Genomic DNA, 25,000 nt, shown 5'->3' with positions numbered 1-25,000 from the left:
GACTCTTTAAAGTAGCCACCTTTTGCAGATATAACAGCCGAACATACTCGAGGCATTCTTTCCACAATGGAAATCAAATATTGTTCGGATAGTTCTATCCCCAACACTGTTGCTAAAATTCCCACAAATGTGTTGCACTTGTAGGTTGCTTTGCTTTCACCCTTCTGTCCAGTTCATCCCAAACCAGCTCGATGGGGTTTAAGTCTGGAGACTGTGCTGGCCATTCCATGATTTGAAGCCTACCGTCTTGTTCTTTTCTTCTAAGGTAGTTCTGACAAAGCCTGGAGGTATGTTTTGTATCGTTATCTTGCTGTGGGATGAACCCCTGACCAACTAGGCATAGACCAGAGTGTATTGCATGGTGCTGCAAAATGCTGTGGTAGCCCTTTTGGTACAAGGTGCCATTCACTCTGTGCAACTCTCCAACTCTGGATCCAGCAAAATAGCCCCAGATGATCACTCTTCCACCTCCATGTTTGACAGTTGGTGTCACATACTGAGGAACCATTCTTTTGCCTACTCAATGGCATACAAAAACCCTGCGTGATGAACCGAAGTTTTCAAATTTAGAATCATCGGTTCATAACACCTTCTTCCAGTTTTTATTAGTCCACTGGCGGTGCTCCATGGCCCAGGCAAGCCTCTTTTTCTTATTTTGCCATCTTAGCAATGGCTTTCTTACTGCCACACAACCTGTCAAACCTGCAGCTAGAAGTCTTCTCTTCACAGTTGAAACTGAGACTTCCCTACTTCGACCATTGTTAAGTTGTGCTTGAAGCTGCTCTCCTTTGAGCCGCCCTATCATGCAAGCTGTTGACTCCCAGAAACTTGTCTTCTGATTGTGTTGTGGCTTTGGGTCTGCCAGACCTCTTCCTGTCAGAGTTTCCTCCAGTTTCCAAGTGCCTTTTGATGGTGTAGGAAACTGTACTCACTGACACCTTGGCTTACTTGCAATTTCTCCAAAGGAAAGACCTACACTTTTAACAGTTATAATCGTCTGTCTGTCTTTCTTTGTTAATTGTCTTTTTCTTGCCTTTATGATAGCAATATACTACTTCCTGCAGTGCAACATTGTTCAAATAATGCTTCAGAGGGTGTAGCAACACAATCTGTTCCAACACTGCTTTTATACAGACAGAGGGTTTGTAACTAATCAACAAAAGTAGGGACACCTGTCAGAATTATTTGCATCAACTTTCAAGGCTTAATTTACTTCCATTGCTGCAGAACAGCTGCAGTTGCTAACCCATGACTTGTTCCCTGAAAAGGGCCTTTTTCACAACTCTGAAATTTACATTATTTTTCAGTTTTTGGTAACCTAAACTATTTTTTCTTAACCTCTGGCAGTTTACCGCTTAGCTTTGTACCACTTCAGGTTATTCACTGGACTTGAACTGCTTAAATTTCAGTAAAAACTGAAAAACCGGGGGTGTTCTAAAACTTTTGACCGGTAGTGTGTGTTGATATATATTTACATACATTCAGTATATTCAGTACTATCTGTGCAAAAGTTTTCGGCCACCTTCGAAAAATACATTTTTATTGTCACATTGGCATATTTTGATAAATAAAAAGTGTGAATAATGATCAGGCCCCCCTAACAAACGGACGCCAACGTTGTCAGACGGAATGAAAACCCGTCATTCTTGTTACAAAAACAGCTAAAATTGATGAAAAATCGGCCGAAATTGAAACCAACACAGTAATTACCGTCGCAATAGCAGATATAACTGAAACCAACACGTTTATTCTACACGCAAGAACGGTCGTGACGGACACAAGAACGGTCAATCTCGAAATAGAACGGTGGGGAATGGAAGCAACATCGGTTATTTCCGTCGCGAAACGGCGGAGACCGAAGCGAAAGCGATTAATTCCGGTTACCATAACGTGTAAAACATGGCAGCTTGAAAAGTTCTTGAAGTTATGGTAAGTTAACTTTAACGTAGTCTGCCTTGAATATATCATGTCTGTAAATGAAAACCTGTTTGTGGTACGGGATATTATACAAGCAGTGATAAATGTGCCCTCTTGAATTAATGTGTGGCTGACATTTCGTGAAATTCATGCCCCCATGCTGCAGCGATCAGTGACGATTGATCGTTTATATTTGCAAGAGGTAAAATTTGATAGTAATAATAAATTGCAAATTCCAATAAAGTAACAAAGTTAATATGAAGTAAAAACTGTAAAAAGATCCCATACACGATCCCCGATGTTGAACTGGGCCTTCACAACTAGCGATCCTTCACTCGGGGGCTCGAAATACAGGCAAACCAAACATTATCATCACAACAAAATTCGGTTTAATAAATTGTTAAAACTACATCAGGTACTACCCACTATATATTATCTATATTACATTTATGTTCGAGGCACAAGCACTAAAAATTTACATACCGTAACAGGTCGTTCTACTGCATCCGCCATCTTGTTCGCACTACAGTAACCGGAATGAACCGCTTTTTTTCGCTCTCGGACGTTTCGCGACGGAAATAACCAATCATGCTTCCGTTCCCCACCAATCTATTTCGGGATTGTCTGTTCTTGTTTCCGTGACGACCGTTCTTGCGTGTAGAATAAACGTGTTTGTTTCCATTATATCTGCTATTGCGACCGTAATTACTGTGTTGGTTTCAATTTCGGCTGTTTTTGTAACAAGAATGACGGGTTTTCATTCCGTCTGACAACATTTGCGTCCGTTTGTTAGGGGGGCCTGATGATCATGGATCATCAAAGAAACAAAAATTAATTGTGTTTTACAATATTAATGAATGAAATTTCAGCACTTGGTGTGACTACCTTTTCATGCAAAACAGATATCCGTTTTGGAATGCTTTCCTGCAATTTCTGGAGAAATTCCATTTGGAGGTTGTTCCACGCTTTCAGTTGATTTTGGTTGTTTTTCAGCTTTTTTTTTCTCTTCAAATAATCCCAAACAGATTCTATGATGTTTAGATCAGAACTTTGAAGATGCCATTCTAATAGTTGTAGAACTCCTAAATCTGTTTTTCTTTCAAAACATGTTTTAATGACTTTTTCTGTGTGTTTGCAGTCGCCGTCATGCTGGAAAACAAAGTTGTTGCCAATTAGCCTCCTTCCTAATCGGATAACACAGTGGATTAGGATCTGCTGGTACTTGCCAGCATTCATTATTCCTTAAATACTCATCAAATCACCGACACCAGCAGCAGAAATACATCCCCAAACCTGAACAGGGCCTCTGCCATGTTTCATAGTAGGCTGTAAATGCAAATAGGCTACCTGTACTTCTTACCAACCCTCCTTCTGATATACAGCACACAAAAGAGAGGTACCAGCATGCAGCCAATTAGCATGGTGACAATTTAAATTGCCACATATGAAGAAAAGAGAGTTGGGACGAGTGGTTAAAGGTTGGTCATGTTGTCTGAGGGAGTGATGTAGGTGGAGTTTTCATGATGATATTCCCCATTAAACGTTTGTGGGAATTTAGAAATGTGAAATATCGGGAGGTAATTCAAATTTCTGTCAAAGTCAGTTTAATATCGGTTATCTTTAAGAAAATTCAATAAATCAGGAAGTTTTCAAAGTTTTATTTTTGCAATCCATATTATATTATCATGTGCTTCGAATATCCACTTACCACAAATAAAATATGCAGGAAACAGTTTGTGGATTTTTATGCAGTAAATAATAATAAATTATTTAAGTAATCAACACCAGTCACATTCATGTGAATTACAAGAAACCACAATAAAAGTTGTAAATGAGTGAATATGTTTAATTAGAATTTCATCAGCTTGTCCCCTTGCTTAAAAGTGTATGAGTGGGTTCAGAGTGGCACCAAGGAAGCAAATTTCAACAGAACAGTGTGTGAAGATCAAAACTCTGAGAGAAGACGGGCACACGATGAATAAAATAGCAGAAAACCTGAAGATCCTCCACAATGGTGTGAGGTACACTTTGCAATGCCTGAAATAAACTGTATCAGTACAAGACAAGAAAAGGCCAAGAAGACCCAGAAGAACCTTCTAAGATAAGACAAGAACTTGAAATTGGTCAGCTTTCATGGCAGAAGAAAATCAAGTCAGCAGCTGATAAATGAAATGAGAGCAGGCCTGAGCATTAACATCTCGCCCAGCACTGTACAGAAGGCTGATTGCAGGAGGTCTCCATGACAAAGTTGCAGCAAACAAACCACTTCTGGACAAGATAAAGTGAAAAGATTGAGATTTGCAAGGCAACACCAGGATTTGGCAACTAAATGATGGAATTGGGTACTCGATGCTGATGAATCAAACTTTTAATTTGTTTTGATTGAAGAGATGCCAATTCATATGCAAAAGCCCTGGGAAACGTTATGACATCCAATGTTTGAGTCCTACTGTTAAATATGGGGGGTGGGAGTGGGAGCTCTGTCACTCTCTGGGGTGCTAGCTCAGCTTTTTGTATCAGGAAAGTTGTTAAAATTAATGGGACACTAACAAATGAGAAGTACAAGCTGATACGGCAACAGCATGCAGTTCATATTGGAAATCTTTAAATGGGAAGAGGATTCATTTTCCAACAAGATAATGATCCAAAACACATTTCCAATATGGTGAAACATTATTTGGAGAACAAAGGTACAGCTGGTCTGCTCCAAGTGTTAGAATGGCCACCCCAGAGTCCACGTGGGATTGCCTGGAAACAGAGAAGAATAAGAATAACCCAACTACCCTTCCAGAACCATGGAATGTACTGCAGGATATTTGGCACAATATTCCTGTAAGAGTGCTTCAGTCATATCTAGGAAGCATGGGTAAAAGAGCGATGGCACTCAAGAAGGCAAAGGGTGGGCACACAAAGCATTCACTGACAGGAAAAAAAAATACCACTGTTCTTGTGATTTATTTAGCAGTTTGTTTCACGCGCATTTATGAAGGCTGTTGATTTACAATAATAATCACACAAGACTGTAATCACTGATAATTTGAAGTATTTCCCCTAAGTATGAATATCATTGGAATAACCCAAACTTTGGGTACTTTTAAAAGAACGACATGGACAGTTATTTGGATGTATGGAGGGAGAGGAGGAGGAGGAGGAGCAGGGAAGAAAGAGTTAACTGCACTGAGTTGTATTTCAAGAGCACCCATAGGGAGTGAGACCTTCCAGCCGCCCCCTTACAACCCGTAGATCCGAACTTGTGCTCTCTTCCTGGCTGTGCAAGGTCGTGCCTATGGGTAGTGTGTGGTCGGACAACGCCTTCTTCTTGTTCCTTTTCCTCGCTGTACTTTCTTAGTGAGATGCTGACAGTAATTCTCACAGTGATCGAGCGTTGTGCAGTTCACGTAAACTGTCAGCGGCACTGCCTGTGATTGAAAATGCAATGATTTATTTTTCAGGGTTCACCGTTTGGTTGCTTTACTCTTTGTGTGACCGTATTGCCATTTTCTTCTCGAAATCCTTTAATATCTTTGATGCAACAACTAACTCGACTATTTGATTGATCCTTATTGCTCATAAAACTGCAACAAAGTAAAAGTCCACATTCAGGTATTGTTTTGACTGCTTTGCAAATTGTTGTCACATTCCTTTGACTCACTACCTGTATTTACGATTTGTCTTAAACATCTAAGGAGTGACCTCGGTTGCATTTAAGCTACGCTGATAACTCATCCTACACATTCACCCTTTGGGACTATGTATTTATTATGTATGCAAATATGGCAGAAATTTTGACCCTCATACCTCTTCCTCACAGGCTCCATGCATGCCTTCCTTCTCCACTGATTCCTACCAAAGCCCTTTCCTTTTCTCACAACTCCTCCCATACTCCTCTTACCTTTTTTGTTGTTTCTCTAATTTTTCTCCAATCGTATCATCCTCTCCTTTCTTTCTTTTCTCAATTTTTATTTACGCATTTTATCCGCCTCCCTTCCGCCCCATACTGCACGCTGCATGCATAATAAACGTATGGCCCCTTCTGAGACATGCAGATCTTGCATTAACCAAGATTATACATGGGAATGGGAGAAGATGGAGGGGTTGGGGTTGGGATGCTTTTAATGGGAGCTCGGGTTTCAAGTTTTCAAATTACCATTCCATTGCACAGCATGATTTGTGAGCGCATGCTGAAAAGTAATGCCTCCTATGCATTTTCTCCAAAACAGATAAAGATATTCGAATGAAACAAAGACGGATGCTAAAATCAATCTTTGTTCTACTGTGGAGTATATTTATTTCTCAACAGAATTACCGCTGCAATCCACACATTTCTAACAACATTCAAGTAGTTTTTGATCGAACGGTGTATCCTGCTGACTTAACCATTGCTTCACAGTGGCCACAACATCATCGTCAGAAGAAAAATGTTCTCCACGAAGATGTTCCTTAAATTTGGAGAAGCGATGAAAATCTGACTGAGCCAAGTCGGGGCTGGTGACCCTTTGTGGCGGTACTCCATTGACCATCTCTTCCTCTCAGGGTCGTAATAGCCAGGTGTTGGCTTGGTGGTTCGGGTGGCTGGCTTGGGATCTTAGGGTCCTGAGTTTGAGCCCTGTTTGCCACTGAATTAACAGCAGGTGGGGTTGACTCAGCCAGTAATCCTTCCAAGGTTGGCGAAATGAGCATCAGTGTACTGGTATCGGGGCAAAGCATCAGCAGCATGGTCGCGCCCCAACAAAATGATAGGGACCCTGCAGCCAAGCTGTCACACACAAGAAGAGTAAAAATAAGAAGAAGAAGTACAGTATGTTAATGGTGTACCAACTCCAATCTCTAGGCTTCTCCAATCAGTCATCCCAACTCTTATCTCCAGCGCTTCACAGCACTGACAACATTGTGCTGCCATCTTGAGGAATGTATCACAAAGACATCCATTGTCAGAATCACAAAATTTGCAGCCAGTAGTAGAAAGAACTAATGTGTGGACTGCGCTTTGTTTCATTCAAATATCTTTCCCTGTTTTGGAGAAAAATAACAGGAAGCATTACTTTTTAACACGCCCTCACGTGTGTTTTTGTTCTCGATGATAAAATTATAATGAATGTGAATCTTGTGTAAGAAGAGCCTGGTTGTGGGCTGTTCATGATTATTGAATGTTTCAGGGTGAACATATGATGTAACAAAGCTGTGATGATATATTCCATTAAAAACACGTTACCAGGAGCGCGACGGGTTAGGACTCGATGCTTGATGATTTTCCTGAACATTTCCTTTTCCTTTGGGATGTTCTGTGGGTCCTCATCGTTCAGGTGCAGAGATCAAATTCCAGTCATTCAACCTCATCTTGAGCTGAATGACTCGAAGGGAAACAAAATGTTTTTTCAGGAAAATCGTCAAGCCTTCATGATGATGTTGTCATGTCAGAGCGTTAACAAGAGACCATTATTGGATCCCGTGGGATCTTGCGTGGCAGCGTCATGTGGTCTTGCGTGGTGGCAGGGCTGTGCGCGGTGGGATGAGGTAGTAGGTTGTATAGTTCACAGTCACACCCAACGGAGGTAACTGTACAACCTTCTAGCTTTCCCCAACGCCCGCCAGTTTGCCCTGTTACCCACCTCTTCACTTTCGTTAAATATGGCCTCCACTGGCCAGGCTAAGTCTCACCACAGTTTCTCTCTCTCTCATCTTAATCTCGTGTCTAAACTTTCATTTCTCCTCCTCACATATTATATGCAACACACTGCAGAATACCAGTGAGGCCTTTGGGATCATATTCAAACTTTTACTGAAAAATGCATATTTTTTTTCATTTGAAATGTTCATCGTTATTTTTGCTGTTCTAAAATGTACAACCTTCTTAGTACCTGTACAGCCATTCAAAGAAGTGTAGTAATGCCTGCACCTCCGCAAGGCAGGTAAGGCGATCTGACTGAAGGTTTTACTTGAAGGGACTAAGGCACTCAGTCTCTTTGTGCCTAAGTGCTTGACAGGTCGTGCTGGGACTGATAGGATAGTTCAGAAGTAGCACACTCACTTTTGAGATGTCTCATGTGGGTTCAATTCCTAACCCGATCATAAACAGTCGCCCTGGTGCTTCACATGGTGGGGGCATTGTATTAATGAGTATGTCGTCTATCAAATGGGACATGACGTCGGGTTCCCATCTGCTAGCATTTCCTGGTGGACGGTAAAGATACCGTGGTGCTTATCACAAGATTAGGCGATCGTAGACCAGCTCCCTGGTTAAAAAAAAAAATTTATTCCTTCGTTGACCAGCTCTTGAGATCATGCTGACCATCTTCGATTGGTGGAACCTAAGCATTGTCAGTGTGATACAGCACCAACAACCTACCAGGAGACAGTTTCACTATCAACCTTCAATGGATAAAACGATTACTACTACTACAACTAACTCACCTTTTGAGATGTGCACACACACACACACATACACACATGTGTAATGTTGCCTTCTTGTCATTCCCTCATCAGTCCAGATATTTTGTTCCGTTTATTTTAAGAGCATCATTGACATCTGATGTGGTCACATCCCAATAAACGGCTTGATATTTTTACTTCGGGCGTCGTTAAATCATTTAATCATTCACCTTTTCATTCCAGGAGCACAGCATGTTTCTTGTGAACGTACAAATCAAAGCATGTACAAGATTGGCATTAAGATAATGGCTAAACAATGTTTCTTTTTTCGTCCATTTTGACTACATGCTTGAGCTTGGAATAGTTCACTCATCGAGCAGCAACTGGTCTTCCCTCTTGCATGTGGTGCCGAAGAAGACGCCGGGTAACTGGAGACCATGTAAGCAAAGAATGTAGGCTGACAATCTGACATATAGCCTAACGTTTGGTTTCTCAATGGATTTTGGTCGGGGAGGGTTCAAACTTTCAAAAGCCATCAGGTGACCTTTTGGAAATGCTCAAATACCACATGATCACTGATGTCATGAAATGTTAAAAAAAATCAAAAACAAAATCATCTCTCACTTTGCATTGGGAAGATATTTTGAAATATGAATGACATATTTAGACTCACTCTGCAAGAAGCTTTAATTTGATGTACAATTTTGGTAGACTTGTTGACATCAGCATTTTTTGTGATGACATCATCACAACTGTGGATTTCTGAAAAAGGTTTTTTTTTTGCTAAAAAGAATTTTTAAAGTGGCATTTCCTTATATATTTCTAATTTTGTAATGTGGTATTTCCCATTGCCTTGTGCTCAAAATGGCTGCAAAATTTCAAGATGATGGCTGACTGTCTAACTATTCGTAAAATAACCTGAAACATAACAGTTGGAAGTTCTTGTTTATTTTTGTTATTTTTGGCGAATGCTTTGTCTTTTGTGTCTTTTTTTTTTTGGTCTTTTCATCACAGTGGTTGCACGCTTCCTATTGTTTAGATTTTGTGCGACATGCGGTGCATACACCTGATGCTAAAAATTCCACAAACTGCCTTGACAACAAGTATCGAACTTCGATATAAGGAAGAGTAGAGCACGTTGTATTTGTTTTATTGATAACATCCGTTAGCTAAGGAAATTATGGGTATATTCTGTTTGTAGAGAGGCTTTATTTGATGAGATGCTGATAATCCTTACTAACTGTTCCTTGTTTTCTGTTGCAGTTGTTTGTGATCATTCATGAATTGATATGGCAGCGTCGTCATCCTTAAGTTTGGATCCAGGCAGAGAAGAAAATTGTTCATTGTACCGTGCTGGTATAAAAAAAAAAAAGAATGAAAAGTTTCAAGTCCGAGGAAACCATGGATGGATAAAGTTCAAATCCCTGGTTAAAGAACGGTAAGATATCATTATTAACATAAACGACGGCGGATTTTTCTTCCGACGTGTGCACGATCAATTTGAAGACCACGAAGAAGCATTTGGAAAGGTACACTAAAACTGCCGGACGGATATTTCAACGAAACTTGCCCCTTATCAGAAAGATTTTCCACTGAACAGCATGATGGAGATGATGCTTCAGCAAGTGTCGTCCAAAGAGATCCTACTTCCACAACATGATATCGGCAGCGAGTTTCTAGAGAACAGAATAAGCGAGAGGGTTTTATTTGTAGGGAGAAAAGGATCACCGATTCTAAAGTCATACGATCAGGGTGGTCTCTGTAGATGTGAGCATCAGAATTTGAAGTCAAGACTTCTGGAAAGGCAGAAGATATTAATTGCCATTTCGAATAACAGATTCCTTAAAGCATCCCGAAGACTCGAACTGATCCAAGGAGGGCAGTCGTTCGACATATTATCACAAATCCTGCTCCATAATATTCGCATTTAATCCACCAAAACCCATTGAAGAGGAACAAAATGATGAAATGAAACAAAAGGAAGACAACATTATGTCAGACTTTTATCGAGCAGTACAAATATGGATTATTAAGAAGAAAGAAGCTTTCTTGGTCCGTCACTTATTTAGTGATGTAGACATGTATAGTGAGGAAAATGGTATCGATTCTGTTGTGACATTGACTGCAACTTTGAAAAGAGAGCTTATGGAAGAATTCGGAAATGAAGTTAATTGTTTTTGTCCTGCTGGCAAATATGACATTGTTCATTCTTCTTCAATTAATCCATGTGAATACAGAATTGCTACATTGAAAGGTCATTGTCTAAGGTATGATGATCATGTTTTTTTTTGTCTGAGGTTTTTATTCGGTCATTTGCAAACTTTATCAAAACAAAGGTAAAGCAACATACCTATGAACCTCCTCCACTATCTGCTGATTCTTTAATGGAAAGCTTTGAGAACGGTCCACCACCAGAGCTATGCAATGTTATCTGTGGAACGATGAATGCGGACTTCAGTCTTGATGAACACGGTTATGCTAAGACAGAGTCGAGCAACATCGCTACCAAAATATGGTCACTTTGCCTCGACTGGGAGTCTCTTATCTCACGCCAGAAGAACGCAAAACAAGCCATGCTGGGTCGCACGATGCATCGATTAACTGGGAGGAAGGAAGCAGCCCAAAATCTCCATCGTCTCGGACACGACATATTCCGAGACTGCGACGATTGTTGGTCGCAGAACCAGCCTCTGAGTCACAGAGATTTACAAAAGTAACTTCACTTCATTCGTCCATTGACAACAACGATGGTGGTCAAGAGATGGCGACAGGCGCTGGGACAACGCACGATACGAATCAAACCCTGTTTCAACCACTTCTTCCAGGTATGGTCACATAGCTATTTAGTGTTTAACAACTTTCATTATGAAGTATAAACAAACATTATTTAGAAAATACTCTCATGTTTTCACAGGTTAACAATAAACTATTGGATCACTGTATAACATAATCATTTCATTCGGTGGTGGAGATAGGGTCTCAGGTCAAGGAAGGGGGGGGGGGGCAAGAAAAAACCAAAAGGGTGCTTATGATCTACAATATATTCTTCATTTTCAACCATTTTGCATCAACTAATTTTACGAATAGTTAGATAACCATCATCTTGAAATGTTACAACCATTTTGAAGAGAAGGCCATTAGAAATACCAAATTACTGGCTGTGAAAACTTGTTTTTAGTCGTCGTTTTGTGTGAAAATGGTTGTCACTTTTTCTGTTTATTTTTTTTTTAGCAAGAAACCAATGGTTCAGTGTCAAAAACCCTTTTTCTGAAATCCATAGTTGTGATGACGTCATCACATAAAAATATTGATATCAGCAATTCCGCTAAAACTGCACATAAAATGAAAGCTTGTTGCAAAGTGAGTCTAAATGCATCATTCTTATTTCAAAATAGCTTACCAATGTAAACTTACAGAGGATTTTGTTCTGGTTTTTAACATTTGATGATGTCATTGATCACGTGATACCTGAGTATTTCCAAAAAAAAAAGTCACCTGATGGATTTTGAAAGTTTTAACCCTCCATCACAGAAATCCGTTAAGACACCAAATGTTAGGCAACATGTCAGATTGTCAGGCTATATGCCCTGCCTAATGCGGCGACTACCGAGCTCACAATCACTGCACCATCCACAATTGCTATCCTATACCTCATCTGCAGGATTTCCCTTCAATTTTACACGAGGATTGAGTATTTACAAAGCTTGATTTGGTGTGAGCGTACCATCAGATTCCTGTTGAGACGGCTGACATCTCCAAGACTGCCGTCACCACACCTTTCGGCCCATTTGAGTTCTGTCTACGCTGACATAGATGACCTTCTTGTTGCTAGTGAGTCTCAAGAAGAGCATGAAGAACATTCTACGACTCTTGTTCGCTCACCTTTCTGAGTATGGCGTCGTCATCAACCCAGCCACGTGCCAGTTTAGAGTTTCATCACTCACATTCCTGGGGTACATCTTCGATGAACATGTCGAACGCCCACTTACCAAGAAAGTCGAAGCCATCCAACACTTCCCAGCACCTGATTCACTGTACAAGTTGAGAGAATTTATTGGCTTGATCAATTTTACAGCCGTTTCCATCCCATGCTGTGCCGACATCGTCCAGCCTACGACTGACCTCCTTCAGAACAAGAATAAGAATAATCAGGCTATCACTCTTGGTGAGAAAAAGCTTGCTGCTTTCAATGAGGTGAATCTGCATTAGCTCAAGCATCTCTTATTGTTCATCCAAAGGCAGATGCACCAATTTGTCTATGAAAAGATGCATCGGATGTGGGAGTTGGAGGTGCACAACAGCAACACGTATATCGAGAGTGGCAACCAATCTCCTTCTTCTCCAAGTGTCTGCAACCTGCTGAGTCTCGCTGCAGCACCTTTAGATGCAAACTCTTTGTCATCTCCCTGACCATCAAACACTTTTGGCATTTGCTGGAGGGATGTCAATTCAGCATCAATACTCATCACAAGTCACTGACTTTTACCCTGCAGTCCAAACTGGAGCAACACTTCTGCAGAGAGATGCGAGATGCACCACCTATTCTACATCTCCCAGTTCAAGACAGACTTGAGGCACATCAGTGGCAAGAACAACTCAGCAGTTGATGTCCTATCAAGACAGAGTGTCAATGCCCTTGATGCATGCATCCTCCACCATTGACTTTGAGGCCATTGCTTGTGCACAGGAAGAAGACGTGTAAGTGCAGCAGCTGTCAGACACTTCACTGCAGCTTGGCAAGGTATCATTCTCTGATTCATTCACGTTGGGTGGCCATGTTTGGAGTACCATCAACTATTACCACTTACAGGGGTTGCCAGTTCGAGTCGTCACTCTTCCACACACTCATGCACCTTGTGGGAAATGAGAATTCAAATTACATCATACCACCCACTCATCCAATGGGCTAGTGTAGTGCTTTTAATGCCAGCTGAAAGTTTCACTTCAGGCCCATGCCAATCAGAGCTGGACTGAAGCCCTCCCTATCATGATGCTTGGTATTCGGAATGCGATCAAGTCTGATCTTGGTTGCTGCACCGCTGACCTTGTGATGGTACCATCAGGTTACTTGGACAATTTGTAGCACCTACTCAGGCTGATTGCAACTTGGACCCAAGCACTATTGTGCACCGGTTGAGGAAACACATGAGGAACCTACGACCTGAACCTACAAGGCCCGAGCACAAGCAATCACAGGTCCACCCTGACCTCTCCACCTGCCCTCATGTTTTCACATGACATGATGCTAAAAGGAAGCCCCTTCAACCCCCTTACCATGGCCCATTTCAGGTCATTCTGCATGCTGATCAACTTCAAAGTTTACCACCATCAACTTGAATGGAAACATGACTGTGTCCGCATGGATCGATTCGAATCATCCGACATTGAACAGGATCTGATTTCTATTCCCCTATCCTCGAAGGAGACATCGAACACACCTCCACTTGACATCAAGCCAACTTCGGTGGAAGCCTTCAGCATTAGCCACTCCACCAGCCACAGCTCTTCCAAAATCTTCAAGAAAACCACCTGAAGTGAAAAACACCAGAACTGGACACCAGGTACACGAGCCAGACAGGTTTGTGCAAGTTTTTGCTGCACGATGAAGGATAACATATTATGGATAATGTCAGTTGCCAAACTTTGGCAGTGCAATGTCTTCATTCAACACGACATATATTGGCATCAATCACTCAACTTCATCATTTTATTCACAAGCGATCGAGGAGGGACTAGCTGTAGTGTATCCTGCCACCCGCTACACCATTCCAATTGCCATGGAACTGTTCTACCATGAAGTGTGGTTTCACCCTTTTTACCCACCAATCATCGTTTTTCTTTCTAGGTGCTTTTTCCACTCTTTGGCCTGGTTTCCGAAGGAGAAAAAGTGATTTATTTTGTTTATCTGCCGATCTTCATCGAGGAAGAACGACGGCACTTGGAACGGAAAGGATGGCGTGAAGAGGACAAATTGATCGGATTTTGGTTGAGATCCGGGTGCAGATCCAGCCGATCAGTGGGAGACAAAAGGTAAATTGTTCAGCCTGGTGGAGGTATGCGCTCTATTGATTTTCGTTCTAGTTCCAACTGTTATTCAATGCACCTAATAAATGGTGAGTAGGAATAGTATTTATCGTCTTCGCAATTTCTGCAGAATAAAGGAAACGCACCGACAGCAGGTTTGAGAGACAAAATAGAGGGAGACTTGGACAAAATAAGGGATTTGGGGAGGACACATGGGGTGGAGGGGCAGGGGAGATGCACATATGGATACAGAAGCAAACAATTAGGAAGGAAAAACAAGCAATTTGGAACGAGGTGGGCTTGGGAAAGGCCAGTGGGGGATCATGGTTTTGGATAGGGGATGACTTGAGATAGTGGTGAATATCTGTGTTGAAGACCTAAAGGGAAGAATGAGATTGAAGAGTGTGTGGAAGTTTGTTCCACAGGTGGGGAAAAAAAGAGGTACTACTGAGTGGAGGTGAGCATTGACTCTGAATTTTGGGAGTTTCAGCAGAAGTGGGTTGCTGATGGACCATGTACGCCCTGCAGACCCCTGGGGGGGAGGGGGAGGGGGTGACATAGCATGGAAAGAGCAGAGCACCCAAGACCAGAAAGGGGACGTTGAAAGACAGAGAGACCACCGACCTGTCTGCCATGTGAAAGTAATAGTTCCACTGACTCAACTTCATCATGGAAGATTCCAATTATCTTGAAGGCCTTGGTTTCCATGGCAACAAACTGGGCAAGATGTGAGGCAGGGGCCTCAGCCCAGAGTGGAGAGCAGTAATCTCCATCAAGCTGTGGATGAAGGCCTTGAAGGTGTGTAAGAGTTCAGGTGTGCCAAGGAAGGACTTTGCATGATGGAGGATGCCCAGTTGAAGACTCGTTTTCGGAGCCAACTCATAAGTGAGGTTTTGCCCAAGAAAGATCATGGCTGAGAGGGGATCCAGGAGTTTTAGTGACTGAACTTCAAGAAGATTGTCAAGAAGTAGATAGGAGGCTTTGTTATGTGGTCCTTTTGGGGAGAGAGAGAGAGAGAGAGAGAGAGAGAGAGAGAGAGAGAGAGAGAGAGAGAGAGAGAGAGAGAGGCAGAGCGAGAGAGAGAGAGAGAGAGAGAGAGAGAGATAGAGATAGAGATAGAGATAGAGATAGAGATAGAGATAGAGATAGAGATAGAGATAGAGATAGAGATAGATAGGTATATATATATAAATAATTCTAAGTGTTTGTCAAGGTCTGAAGATAGGGAAGAGGCTGCAACTGCCTGTCTGAGGAGGAGGAGGAATGTCACGGCAGAGGGTGGAGTCATTCGCGAATAGGTGGAGGATTTTCCAGAGAGACCATTGATGAAGGTTAGGAATATGATTGAGCTCAAAGCACTGTTAGGGAGAGATGACGAAAATATTCCGTTGAGTGCCACGCGTTGAGTGTGAAAGTAGAGGAAGTCAGTCAGTAAGCTATGTGTGAACTTGTCATTGCATGTCATCGGCAGAGAGTTTGGAGAGCAAGGCAGGATCCCGGACTGTATTGAAGGCACGAGATATGTCCAGAGAAATGGCCCTGATCTCATTTCTGACATTGAGACCCTCCATCCATTGTTGCAAGAGTCGAATCGGCATTTCCAGTGGTGGAGTGACCTGGTCTGAACCCGATTTGATGATCTGAGATGAAGCCGTTGGAGAAAAGCAAGGATTTCATATCAAATGCGATGATGGATTCCATGACTTTGCTGACGATTGGAAGTAATCCGATTGGTATGTAGTTAATGGGATCAGTATTTGCATCTTTGTGATTTAATGCAGCGATGTTGACTGATTTCCAGGCACATGGAAGATAACCTAGTGCAAACGATAGTTGTTTGAAAGGGCAAAGAGAGGATATGAAAGAGCAGTAGAGCAGGTTTTCAGGACGCATGAGCTGATGCCGTCTGATCCAGTTGCAGAATCAGAGTCGACGGTTGACACAAGCTTCTCCACCTTCTGAGGTGCAAAAGACACAGAATCCAGGAGCAGTTGGGTGTGACGGGGAAGGATGGTACTGAGAGTGAGGGGTTGGGGGGACACATGATTTGAAAGCAAACACAGAATTGAGGCTTTCAGCCTTCTCACAAGCTGTCAACTTTGGTGTCATTTGAACGGATGGAAGGGAGGCATACACCACAGAGGTTTAACAAGGCGCGACGAGGTTTTCGAGAACGGAGACAAGTTTGGAAGTTCATTCTTGAAATTGGGCAGATGTTGTTTTCTGGCTCTCCTGAGAGTGGACACACACACACACTTGTTGCAGACTTTGTGGAATGATTTGAGGTTGCCTTCCAGGAAGATAATTTTTCCCAATAAGCGACTTTCAAAATGACGTGTGAATGACGCCTTTCGCGCATTGTGCTGTGTTTTGTGGATTCAGTGACTTGGTTCAACTCACTGGCCACTTTTAACCTGCCTTTGCTTGCACAAAATCCCCAATTCAAATATTCGTTTCAACATAACTTTCACCATTTAGACGAAAGAGTGGCAATTTCAAGATGGTTAACCATAATTGTTCTGTTCCTGAATGAAAATAGGACTCACCAAAACATATGACGAATATCCATGGATGCGATTGAGAGGTATTGATTTTCTATCATTCCTGTTAATACAGCCGGAGTGAATAAATAAATAAAACACACACACACACACACACACACACACACACACACACACACACACACACACACACACACACACGCACGCACGCGCGCGCGGACACTTCAACTTTTAGCAATAGATGCAAAAATCTTGTACAATTTATCTTGTTGCCCCAGAACCAAACAAATGTATATATATATATATATATATATATATATATATATATATATATATATATATATATATATATATATATATATATATATATATATATATATATATATATATATATATATATATATATATATTGATAAGAACCCTTTCCGCTCTCATAGCTCCCGCTCCCAAATATAATTAAAATAGTAAATATCATCATTTCTAACATACCCTGCACATTCACAAGTCCCAGTCCTTCCCATCGGTGTTAAGAAGCACCTAATCCAGATAACCAGTCCATTCACTATTCACTACTCGCGATCCGTCAGATGGTTGTTCTGAAACGTCCTTCCACTTGGGTCTTGCACCGACCTACCTGGTCGGGAGTTTGTAGTATAAGCTGAAGCAGGTGCCCGTTCGGCGTGCTGAGAAAGTTTTCCAACTCTTTGTTTCGTACAAGCACAGTCCTTTCTCTCGGGTACTTTTGCGAGTATTTTCAGCTTATTTCAGAAGCTTACTGAGCCATTCCAAGTAACAATCTGTATCAACCACAGACTATATACTTTATGATGCCCTGAACGCCGGCGCCTCCTGGGGTGTCTGTGCATGCACGCACTGAACAATCTGGGGTGGATTACCTCATTTTCGAAAATGCCGTTGTTGTATAAAGAATTATAAAAGCTTAAGTCAACAAACCTCAACTGGGTTTCAACTTTACCCATCATATTTCCACAATGCTAAGTCCAATAGAGGTGAAATTCAATTAATCTAAATAATGAGGAAATAAAATAAATATTTAGTTGTTCACTTGAGGAATGATGGTCATGGGTTCAAATATGCGGATGTCTCACTGGTCGGTTTACGAGTGACATTTTGTTTCATGTATTGCACGAATACAAATAAATTGTACAAATCCGGTTCCGTGCTAAGAAAGTTTTTTTGATTGTACGCAACAAAGACTTGGAAAACTTTCTCAGCTCGCCGAACAGGCACCTGCTTCAACTTATACTGCAAACTCCCGACCAGGTAGGTCGGTGCAAGACCCAAGTGGAAGGACGTTTCATATACAACCACCCGACAAGTGCAGACAGTGGCGGAGGTGCAGCGGGTGCGGGCAGTGGTGACGGTGGCGAAATGGAAATTGGTAGACATGAGGTATGGGAGACCGTTTTTGTGTGTGATGAGATTCTTAAATAAGTAGATTCTTCATTCTGCAGAAAGGATTGTAGACACAGAATTCTGTGTAGTTTTGAAGGAGCGGGGGTTAGGGACATTGAAGGAAGGGTAAACAACATTGAATCGGGTCATGGCAGGAAGAAGTTGGTTGCGGTACACCTAGGAGCGAATGATGTCGGGAAAGTTTACTCAGAGGTTTTGAAAAATAGATTCAGGATATTGGGTAAGCGGCTGAAAGCAAAGGGTGGTGAGGTCATGTTTTCTGGGATTCTTTCAAGATTAGGAAACAACATAGAAATTATGAGCAGAGTCATTGACGTCAACCAATGGCTGGAAGAATGGTGCAGGGAGGAAGGTTTTACATTGAGGAAGCAGTGGGAATCGTTTCGGGGGCATTTAGCGAGTGTTTCCAGAATAATGGCCGTATGTTAAATAGAAAGGGGGAGCCTGGTGTTGGCGCAGTGGTTAGGGCAACGGCTTGGGATCCAAAAGGTCCTGAGTTCAAGCCCCGTTGGTCCACTGAATTAATACACCAGGGGGTTGACAGCCTGTCATCCTTCCGAGGTCAGCGAAATGAGTACCAGTGTACTGGGCCGGTGTATACCCCGGTTAAAATAGGTGTACCATATCCCTGTGTCGTAAGAGGCGACCAGGGTTGCGTCAGGAAGGGCATCCGGCGTAAAACATGTGCCAAATCACTATGCGGATCATACGGATGATCCGCTGTGGCAACCCCTAACGGGAGCAGCCGAAAGAAGAAGAAGAAGAAGAAGAAGAAGGAGGAGGAGTTAAATAGAAAGGGGGCAGCAAGGTTTGCAGTGGGAATTGAGGAAGGAATTCAGGCTTTGTTTAGGTCAGTGGAAGGTGGAGAAGCTATAAAGAAAGGAACAGATGAAGTAATTGGGATGAGTAAGGCCAGGCAGGAAAATAGAATTTCAGGAAGGGAAAAGTTAAATATATTCTATACCAATGCCAGAAATTTAAATAATAAGATGGAAGAGCTTGAAGCCAAAGTAGAGAGTGAAGGAGTATGAGAAAATTGCAGTGAGTGAGACATGGTTTAAGGAGGAGAGTAACTGGAGGACAGGATTAGAAGGCTACAAGGTGTATCGGTGTGATAGGAAGGAGAGAATAGGACGAGCAGTAGCAATCTGGGTAAAGGACAGCATTGTATCAAGAGAAAGGGGTGACATTAAGGAAGGAATAAATGTTGAGGATTCTGGATGGGTGGAGATGAGAGATTGTAAAAACAGAAAGATACTGGTAGAATGCTTTTATCAGGATCCAGGTGGGAAGGAAGGAGGAGTACATGAATAATTCAAAAGGGCATGTGGTAAGGGAAGAGTGTTGATTATGGGGAATTTTAACTTGCCAGGGATAGATTGGGTCCAGGAACAGGGAAAGGACAGAGCAGATGAGGATTTCCTAGTTTTATTCCAAGATTGCTTTTTAACGCAGTTTGTGGATGAACCCACGAGGGAAGTGCAGTGTTAGACCTCCTTTTTAAGTAACGATCCCAATATGGTGGAGGAGGTGGAGCATTTAGGAGCAAGTGACCATAACATTGTGTGTGCAAAGACTCTGTTGAGGGTTAGAGTTCAGGATAGTAGGGTAAGGCTATTAGATTTCAGGAAGGCAAACCTTGAGGGTATGAGGAGAGAGTTGGGTGATGTAGATCGGGAGACTCCAACAACAGGTCAATCAGCATCAGAAAAATGGGAAACCTTTAAGGACCAAATGTGTAGAGTTCAGAGCAAGTACATTCCAATGAGGTGAAAAACTAGAAGCAGAAAGAGGTCGGGGTGGTTGAGTAGTGAGATAAGGAATACTACTAAGAAGAAGCAGAAGGCATTTATTTAGTTTAATATAACAGGACTGGAGTTAGATTAATATCATAATCGGAGTAAACAGAGGGAAGTTAAGAAAATAACTCGGCAAGCCAAAAGAGAGTATGAAAAGGACATGGCTAAGAATATTAAACATAATAACAAGGCTTTCTTTAAGTATATCAGGGGAAAAGAACAGGTTAGGACCAATGTGGGCCCATTGAGGAATCGCACCGGGAGAGTGGTTAGTGATGAAAGTGAGATGGCAGGCTTATTAAACAGGTATTTTGCTTCAACTTTAACACAAGAACAGTCAGGAGAATTGCCAATAGCTGAGAGTATCTATCGAGGAGGTGAAGAAGGGCTTTCACAGAAGATCCAGGTTAGAGTGGAGGAAGTAAAGGAACAGCCAGATAAACTTAGAGTAGATAACGCTCAGGGTCCAGATAACATGCAACCGAGAGTATTGATGGAGGTGGCTGAGCAGGTAAGGGAGATGTTGACGGATATTTTCAACAGCTCACTGGAGTCAGGACAAGTACCGGAGGAATGGAGAGTAACAAATGTAACACCACTATTTCAGAAAGGATCCAGAGAAGAATTGGGAAAATATAGACCTGTTAGTTTGACTTCAGTTGTGGGGAAGGTATTGGAGACATTAAATAGGGACCAGATGAGGAACCATTTAAATAAATACAAACTAATTAAAGGTAGTCAGCATGGGTTTACCAAAGGTAGTTCCTGTTTAACAAATATTTTCGAGTTCTATGAAGCAGTGTCTGATTGGGTGGATGAGGGAAAGGCAGTGGACATAGTATATCTATACTTCAAGAAGGCATTTGATAAGGTACCACATCGGAGGTTGTTAGCCAAAGTGAGGGCTTCTGGAGTGGCTGGTCAGGTCGCTAATTCGATTGCAAACTGGCTTAGCGATAGGAAGCAAAGAGTGGTTGTGAGTGAGAGGATGTCTTGCTGGGAGGATGTAAGTAGTGGGGTACCTTGGGGATCAGTACTCAGACCATTACCATTCATTATTTACATCAACGACTTGGAAAATGGGGTAAGGAGTAAACTTTCCAAATTTCAGATGACACAAAGCTTGGACATATGTTGGATAGCAGAGAGGGTGATGATCAGATACAGGAAAGTATCGATACCCGAATAGATTGGGCAAAAGACTGGCAGATGGAATTTAACCTGAGGAAGTGTTTGGTGTTTGGGATGCGAAAGAACAATGAAAATAGAGATTACAGGATGCAAGGGGTAATTGTGGAGCGTGTCACAGAGGAGAAGGATCTGGGGGTGGTGGTAGATATGGGAGGTAAGCAGGCAGCACAGTGTCAGGCAGCTAAAGGTAAAGCAAATAGGGTTCTAGGTTGTATTCGGAGGGGGATCATTTATAAATCAAAAGAGGTGGTGTTAACATTGTACAGGAATTTAGTGAGGACCACATCTAGAATATTGTGTGCAGTTTTGGTCACTACAACTCAGGAAGGACATCGATGCCATAGACAAGGTTCAGCGCAGGGCAACTAGATTGATTCTGGGCCTTGCTAAACTCAACTATAAGGAGCAGTTGAAGGAGACAGGGCTTTATTCACTAGACAGGAGGAAATTACAAGGAGATATGATTGAGATGTTTAAGATAATGAAAGGTTAAGATAAAATAAGTGCAGATGAATTAGTCAACAGAAAAACAGTGATAGAACCAGAGGCCACAGCCTGAGAGTGAAGAAGAGGAGAGTTAAGACGGTAGTAAGGCAGGGGACTTTTACTCAGAGAGTAGTTAATGCATGGAAAGGCCTCCCTGGGAAGTTAGTGGCAGCAGAAAAAGTAGATAAGTTTAAATTAGAATTAGATAGGTACCTGAAAGTTATGGAGATGGAGTGATATGGGGATGTTGATAAGACTTTTCGTTAGTTTGAGTATTGATGCGTGATTGTGTATGGAGTGCTGTTGGTGGGGGGTCTTGTCGAAGGGGGTTGTGTGGTTGATGTGTGTTTTTAAGCAAGCTCATGCCCCCTCCAAGAGGGGAAGAAAAGGGGGAAAAAATTACAAAAAAAAGTTGTTGTTTTTTAAATTTCATTCATTAAAATCATCTTGTTTTTGCATTTTTTTTTTCTTGGATCTTGTGTACATGGGTTGGTGTAGGGTTCGCGCAGGCATGATGGGCTGAAGGGCCTCCACCTGTGTTGGATTTCCTTGTTCCTTGTTCGGGTTTTTGAACCTTGGGAGTGTCTTCCTGGTCTCTGCCGACTTTCTCAAAAGATGTTTTCCCAGTCGTTTTTTGTCGTATTTCGATTGTTATTTTATTGTCTCCATGTTTACTCCGTATTTGTTATTCGCTTTTGTTTTAAAACTTGTTCCAATTTGTAATTATTGGTCGGACTTTTCATGTCGGTTCTTTGAGGCCTAACTTTTTCCTAGTTTGTGAGCTCGGTCGTGTTTATGTCTCTCCTCCTTATTACCTTCAGCCTTTTAATTTCACTACAATCCCTTGACCACTCTTTCCGTTCCTCCCAATTATACCCTCTGTTTAATGTCTTAAAATGTGTTTTTTTAAGACAAAAAAACGAATCTTTCCTCTCTTTCCTTACACCTCCTATCTACGCAACTTCCTCTTCCTCCAATTTGCCGATCCACCTTTCCCTTCCCACTTTGATCATGAAAGTATTCATCATACATCTTCACGATATTTTCTTCAACCTTTTTCCTTTACTCTCGCCCTCTCTTACCTCACCTGAAAAAACACAAACAAACAAAAAATGGTTCTTCAAAATGTATCAACTTCCTCTTTCTCCCTGTGGATTGCTCTGTTCTATCAAAAATACATTGCTCTTCTGCTTCTTCATAAAGCAATCTCAATTTGATCTTATACATTCCATCTCTAAAAATTCCAATTCTTACAGCTGTTCCTTTCTCCATTCTCTAAACTCACCATTATTCCAAACCTCCCTTTACGTTTTTAAACGTATCTCTGACTTGAAAATCGCAAGAACCCCAGTTTGCAATGCATATTCATATTCCATCTGTCATTCACAATGTCCATCTTCAGTACCAATTCACCACACCTCCTCAAATCTACCTCCTCCTAACTCCTCCTCCCCCATCCCTTCTCCATATCCTGGTGTTGTCGAGTGAAATCTGTTTCTGGTGTATGTTCCCCCTCCATCCCTCCCTTACCTCAAATGGCTGCACAGCTGGCACCACACGTGTAAAGGCTGAACGCCAAAACTCCGTGTTTGCTTCTAAATCTTGTGTCCAAAACCCATTGCTTGGTGTACCCACCTTACCCAGTCACAACCAGCTGTTCTTGGACTCTATGTCCTTTTCTCCTGACAAGGTGGAGAGCTTGCTTCAAACCTCGACTCTGATTCTGCAACCGGTCGAGATGGCATCAGCCCATGTGTTCTTAAACCTGCTCTGCTGCTCTCGCTCACCCTCAATGTTTTCTCATTTGCTCAAGGTCATTTGCCATCTGCTTGGAAATCAGCTAACATCACTGTCCTGTATAAAAAAGGTGCAAAAACAGATCCCTGCAACTTCAGACCAATCAGCCTTCTCCCAATCATCAGCAAGGTTATGGAATCCATCATTATTTCAGACATTAAATGCTTTGTCTTCTCCAATGGCTTGATTGCCGATCATGTAACAATTCAGACCTGGACTTGCTGTTACTGCTTTCCCAACAATGGATGGAGATCCTCAATGTCAAACATGAGATCAGAGCCATCTCCCTAGATATATTCTGAGCTTTCGATACAGTTCGGCATCCTGCACTGCTCACCAAACTCTGTTCTTATGGTATCCAACATAACCTCCTCTCATGTCTCACACCTTTCCTCTCCTGTCGCAGCCAACATGTGGCTCCTAATGGAATTATCTCATCCACTCTTCCTGTCCAGGCTGGAGTTCTTCAAAGCAGCGTTCTTGGCCCTGTTATTTTTCTGATTTTCATCAGATTTTCCAGAGATTTTCATCTCTGACTCTCTGGAAAATTACCTTGATCTCAATGCTGATGACTCCACCCTCTGCTGTACCATCTGTCATCCCTCAGATCAGCAAGCAGCAGCCTCTTCACTCTCTGCAGACCTGGATAAAATCACATACTGGTCAAACACGTGGAACATGTCCTTCAATCCTGACAAATCTCACACTCTCACGATGTCTCTCCAAAAGGACTGTCTCGAACCACCCCCCCCACCCCCCCACAATCTACTTTCTCAACAATCATCTTGAAGAAACTTTTGGATCTCACTATCTGCCATGATCATTACTGGGAAAGCCACATTTCCAAGCTGGCCTCCAAAGCCAGTCACCATCTGGGCATCGCACATCATGCAAAGTCCTTCTTTGGCACACCTGAGCTCTTAACTGCAGACACAACCTTCATCCGTAGCCTGATATTGTACTTCTCTCCCCTCTCATCAGGTGCTCCTGCCTCACCTATCTCGGCTTCACAAAGTGGAAACCAAGCCTTTTCGGATCATTGGTATCTCACTTGACGAAGATGAGTCGTTGTGTCTCTCACTCTCTCACCGCAGGCAGGTCAGTGGTCTTTCTGTCTTCAGTAGTCTCCTATCTGTCCTTGCACTCCATGCTCTGTCTGTGCGCTGTCTCTCTAATATTTCCGCAGGGCACACAAGGTCTTTAATCACCTTGAAACTGCCAAAATCAAGAATCACTGCTCACCTTCCTTCTTTCATTCCTCTTTTTTCTCACCTCTGAAACAAACTCCATCACTCTTTTCAATCCTACTCTTCCTTCCAAATCTTCAAACCAGCTGTTCACTACCACCTCTTATCATCCCCCATCCAAATCCTCGATCTTTTCTACCCACGTTAAACTTCCCCAAACCACCTCCTTCAAATTCACTGTTTTCCTTCCTGAAAGTCCGTCATGTCCATCTTGTTTATCCCATGTACCCTG

General features: G+C 42.2%; 2 long non-coding RNA genes across 3 annotated transcripts in view; both read left to right on the top strand.

Annotated features, from left to right (window-relative positions):
- LOC147031152 (uncharacterized) overlaps positions 1-5,956 on the top strand; it is a 297,080-nt gene extending 291,124 nt beyond the window's left edge. Inside the window, exon 15 of the long non-coding RNA XR_015056687.1 lies at positions 3,056-5,956. This is a non-coding gene — a long non-coding RNA (uncharacterized LOC147031152). The remainder of the gene's footprint in view (positions 1-3,055) is intronic.
- Positions 5,957-7,509: 1,553 nt separating this feature from the next.
- The window catches only part of LOC147031151 (uncharacterized), a 52,526-nt gene continuing 35,035 nt past the window's right edge, over positions 7,510-25,000 (top strand). The window contains exons 1-2 of one of the 2 annotated variants that reach the window (XR_015056693.1): positions 7,510-8,725; positions 9,550-14,316. This is a non-coding gene — a long non-coding RNA (uncharacterized LOC147031151). Of the gene's footprint in view, positions 14,317-25,000 lie in introns of both variants that reach the window. The other variant, XR_015056692.1, reaches the window with a different exon arrangement.

This window comes from Eptatretus burgeri, chromosome 3, assembly GCF_056783735.1.
Source record: "Eptatretus burgeri isolate ZD-2024b chromosome 3, Ebu_testis_v1, whole genome shotgun sequence".
In the NCBI taxonomy this organism is placed as follows: Eukaryota; Metazoa; Chordata; class Myxini; order Myxiniformes; family Myxinidae; genus Eptatretus; species Eptatretus burgeri.
The sequence above is the reverse complement of the archived record's forward strand: the minus strand, read 5'-3'. Positions and strand labels throughout refer to the sequence as shown.